Source organism: Bradysia coprophila, chromosome III (genome assembly GCF_014529535.1).
Source record: "Bradysia coprophila strain Holo2 chromosome III, BU_Bcop_v1, whole genome shotgun sequence".
Classification (NCBI taxonomy): Eukaryota; Metazoa; Arthropoda; class Insecta; order Diptera; family Sciaridae; genus Bradysia; species Bradysia coprophila.
The window spans coordinates 4,620,247-4,625,508 of record NC_050736.1 but is presented as its reverse complement, the minus strand read 5'-3'; the positions used below and the strand labels follow the sequence as shown (position 1 = coordinate 4,625,508).

Sequence of the window (5,262 nt, the reverse complement as noted above, 5' to 3'; positions counted from 1 at the left end):
CTCCTGTTAGTTATACAATCGAAAAGAGCTTTGATTTTCATTTCATTAAGAAAATATTCACTCTACAATAAATCATTCTGTTGAGAAGACGCATTTACATTTACTGAACAGAAACTAACAACTCCATGGTATTAAAGTCATACCGTCAGGTCTTTTACTAACATCCTTTGAAATTCCGGGGGCTGTATTATATTTGGAACATCTTCAATTTAATTTAAATAAAATTTCATTCCTAAAAGACTAAAACATCTTGAACTTAATCCTAAGATGCTATAAGAATGGTGCATATGCGTACACTAAAAGAGAATGGAATAAACATTCGTTCCGTTTCCTGATGCCGTATATTGTTACAAATTGTAGGTATGAAGAACTAATCAAAGCCGGAATTCTTCGGTTAAAATAACATATTCGACTTCAACGTGTTGTGTTGCCTACTACCCAAACCAGAACAGTCTTTCTACTTACTCGAATTGTGATTCAACTTGACAGAATCCAACAGTATTGGAATATAGTGGAGATGCAATGCAATGAAGATTCAGCTGATCTTTTAGTAAATAACTTCAGATACAGCAATTTGCTGATCAAAGTAATTCCCTTGAGTCGTTACAACGATAAAGTTTTAAAAGCTCTTCCATTTGTTTTCTTTTTTTTTTTGCTTGTTAATGTATTTAAATTCTACAGACTAAAATTTTTATAATTTTTTCTTGTTTGATTTTTCCATCTGCGTAAAATCGAATTTATCATAACTTCATAATTCATGAAATGATGTTTTCATATCACACTTGTGCCAATTGGAGAATACAATTAAAAATTACTGAACAATTTGAAATACGCAATCCAGTTTTTGTTAAAAATACAGCTTAAACTTGACTGAACATTCATTACTTGTCATTGACAAAGCTCTTACCACAAACCGAAAAATGAAGTCATTCTTAGTGACTCTTGTCGCAGCTGTTGCTCTTCAAGTCAGTGCAAATACGAAAGGAAAATTTATTCTTGGTTTACTAACTGAGAACTGTATTTTTAAGGCATCAATGCAAATCCAATTTTGGCTCCTCTATGGGATATTGTAAGTTCAACTAAACTTAGCAAAATAAAAAATGACTCAAGATTTAAGCTAATCTTACATCAGTACTCGTTCTCTGAAAAACACTCGATTACTATTCAAAACTATTATTTTTACTATTAATATTTTAGGGCATTTTGGCTAGCACAGGATCTGTGGCTCAACCATTCGCAATCAAAAACACTGTAAGTAGAAAATAATTGCAGCCTGAAAAGAGTATGTAAATATTTCATAGCTGGTATCATTATACTTTTTAGGCTGCTTTAGACTACATTGATGGAGATGCTGTACAAAATACAGCAGTACTAAACGAAGTAATTTTTAAACACTTTGAAAAGCTTGTCGTTCTTAGAACGGTAATAATTTGTACTTTTCATGCAAGGGCGCCCTAACTTATGTCACAGGAAGCGTAACTCAAGTTGCTCCAGTGAACGCTGTATAGTCAAAATTATGTTTTAAATATGTAAAATTAGGTACATGTAAAAGTGACCTTGCATGAAACATGGTTTTAAGTAAAGCACAGTACCCACGTGGTTCCAAATTTCTTATTTTGACGAGTTAGAACAGCGTTTCCATTTGTCAATATACAAAATTTGAAGGTATAAGAAATGTACTAACCAAATAAAAACTTGTAGTTTAAGGCTGCTGGCAACTTCGTTGGCAACCAAAGATGCTACTCAACTGGGTCTAGTGAATGCTGTACATAGTGATATTGAAGAAAAAAGGTTTATTAGCATATATGTTACTTATCTCTATTCGATAATTTCCGGAAAACCAACCCCAAAAGGTCTTGTTAATTTGGTAAGCATATCTGCCAAGAAAAATCATGGGTGAATATAATGAATGTTGATCCTACTTTAGGGAATTGCCAATTGTGGTGACGAACAATCTGTTGAGGGAGTTGTTAATGTGGTACGTAGTTACGATTAATAATTGCTACCCTCAGAACTAATTTCATATTATTAATCCTTCAACTCTGTCTTCAGCAAGTTTTGAATCGAGGAAAAGTTCAAAGTACAAAAGAAGAAGTATACTCGAACATAAAGAACTAAACGGAATACACGCTGCTAAATTTGCGTTCAATTCATAGGCTCTTCTTAATCAAGCCACAGAATTCCAAAATTTTGACGGACCCACTGTTGTAAGTACACTTAGAACTGTAGGTTAATAACTTTGTACTAACCCACAATTCGGTTCATAGGATTTGTAAGTACACAAAGCAAATAAAGAAATGTCTAAATGAATTACAATTGGGATTTTTCTAATTTCAGTTCGTAAATCAAGTCGAAGGAACGAGTTTAAGCTTCATCGACTGACAAACTTACTACAAAGTGTTTTGATGTAGCTCCGCGGACGGACTTGGATTCTTAAATTTTCTTTTTAATTTCAAAATATTTTTGTTTTCTTTTACCGGCACGGAATAAATAATCAACAGCAAACATTTGGAAAAAAATGAGTTTAATCTTCTCGTGTTCCGATACATACATCGCTATAGTCGAGAATGAGAAGCTCATGCAATGTGTAGTGCAACATCAAAGCCTGCCCTGCAGGAATTCCCTTCTACCCAACACGCGGCTTACCACCTCCATTCACAGGTGCATTCACAAATTCGTAATTAAAGCAAAAGCTGCGAAAAGAAATACTGCACAAAAGCCAATCTAATCCGTTCCAATTTGCATTTAAATGAATTGAATTTTGCATATTATGCACACACCTAATAAAGTTTCTTGAGGTAAACGCTCTTACGACATTTCACCTTTAGCAGTGCATGGAGTACAGAATATGTATAGCTTCTTATGCAGCGAAACCAGACAAATGAACGTACTGATTAGTTACATCCCTTAACAAAGTGTAAAGTGGAGCGAAAATGTGTTATCATCGCTCCAAAAGGAATGACAATTAAGTTTGTATTTTAACAAATTTAACACCATCTCAACGTCCCAAAATTATTAATTTTTCTTCACGCACATAAGGAAATATTCTTCGAAATTATGTTTCCCTTAATCGTTCTTACACATACAACGTTTTGCCATTAACTTTTATGTTTGGTTGGGAAAATGCTAATAGCATTAACTGCGTCATTATGTTAAATAGATATCATTCCTAAGCAGAAATTACTGGTTATATGTATGCGAACACATTCGGGCATATAATATTTACGACTCTGCCTTGACCTTCGTAATTCTGTGCGCGATCCTTGGTGAAACAAACACCGAAATTGGTTATTGACTGAAATGGAATTTTATGTAAAACTTAATGACGAAGTGGTACGTGCACACACAATTTCGTTCACTGTTATTTGCTTGTTTGTTCATTTATTTACACCGGGCTCTTAATATTCAGGTCGTCCCATAAAGTGAACATATCGATAAACAAAAGAAATGGTCTCGTAAATGGATACAAAAAGTGCTATAAATCTAATACACTTTGAAATCGGGAGAAGTAAAATATCCTTTCGGTAATCGGCGTTATTCCAAAGACAAATTTACATTTTACCAGTCTCCAAAGTATTTCTTTTTTATATTGACGTTGTATGACTTGGCGTCCGTCTGTCTTTGGGACAGTATAAAGTGGAGCACGCGAAGAAATTTTTAAAGAAATTTTATTCACCGTCTCCCTTGTTCTTAAGCAATTGAATTACAATTATTGAAAAGAAAATTAATGTGTCTACGATCTACCACGGATCATATTAGTGTCTCGCCTACAATATGTACGAAATTAAAAAATATCTTTTATAGAAGGAAACAGGAAGGGGTGTGCTTATTATATCCATTTTTATCGCCATAATGCTGTACGCCCTTTCTAACATTGCAAATTCGAAATCCGGAGTAAGTTGAAAACTTTTTTTGTGCCTAGAGATACGGAATCTGCAAAAGAAAACTTTGTTCAACTTTGATAAATACTTTCGATGTTTTTTGCGTATGTCTACGAAAGTTCAGACTCTGCAACAGCTATTAAATCACGAAATGGTAGGTACTGATAATATAAATCAACTTTCTCGGGGTGAGAGGACCATTCATTAAACAAAAATTGTTTGATTTGGTATGACCGAGGGTGTGACTTTCCCCGAAGGGTTTGTCGAAAATTGAGATGAGTTCTAAGTAAACACTTACAACGGTTTGGAGTTTTATATCCAAAAGTATGACAGGTAGAGCGGATATTCTACCCATTAAATCTGTTACTTATTTTGTTCAAGGCGATGGTCAAGGCTGTTTTGTGAAGAATATAAGATTATCGATACATGAGACGGACAATCGAGGCTTGCCGATTGATGATCGATGAACAAATGACTAAAATTTATGTGCGACCTTGCTTCCATGAAACAAGCTTCATTAAGTCGGTTTGTTTGCATACTGCGTTCTGTTGTTCTGCATGAACAAGATAGCGGACTTATTCAACCACGGCAGAGTAAAGTAACACGGCAGAGTAAAGTAACCCAGGCAAGAGCAGTCGATTTTGACGAGGGACCTAAATTTATAAGTAGGCCTTTGATTTTGATGCAAAACGCTTACTAATACAAATGCATGAAACGAATACGTAAACGATTATAACGGGATTTAGGTCCCTTCTTTGAATGTATTTTGGTCGTCGGCTCCTGCCTGGTTTACTTTACTCTGTAGTGATTCAACACTTTTCGTATTTTCTTACATTTTGTTTACGTTCTAATTTGCTTCTGAAAATCATGTTTTCCGACTAATCTGCTCAGTGGATTATACAGTGAGGGGTTTTTATGCTTAAGACAATTCCAAAATACCCGATCGATCAAATAAACTGCGCTAACCGTATCTGTTATCGATAACGACGACAAAAATAATAATAATAAGCTCTGGGTAATATGGACCTTTATATAGTAAAACGCAAGTTACAAAAATCGAAGTACAAGATTTGAAATCAACAGATTAAAAATATTTTGATCGATGAAAGCAACAGACCTGAATAATACTGGTCATATGCTTGCCCAGCTTGCCGTCTGTAACATGTTTAATGCTTTCCAGCGTATACGATTTTTGAAACAACGTACGACATGCGAAACTATATTTTGCCGTATTTGCCCTACTTCTTGTTGATAATAAATACGGACATCAAGAAGTAAAGAAATAAAAGAATTTCTAGCAAAGATTAAACAATGCTTATACTATTATAATATACTAAACAAAACGAAGTAACAGATTGAAGGCCTGTATATCACGATACAC

General features: G+C 34.4%; 1 long non-coding RNA gene across 2 annotated transcripts; it reads left to right on the top strand.

The window, feature by feature from the left end:
* Window positions 1-1,025: 1,025 nt before the first annotated feature.
* On the top strand, window positions 1,026-1,833 carry LOC119078852. 2 transcript variants are annotated; one of them, XR_005088077.1, is made up of 5 exons: window positions 1,026-1,069; window positions 1,198-1,251; window positions 1,324-1,380; window positions 1,449-1,502; window positions 1,708-1,833. It is a non-coding gene; the product is annotated as an uncharacterized LOC119078852 (long non-coding RNA). The 2 variants fall into 2 exon arrangements; XR_005088076.1 differs by having other exon boundaries at window positions 1,324-1,502.
* Window positions 1,834-5,262: the final 3,429 nt, after the last annotated feature.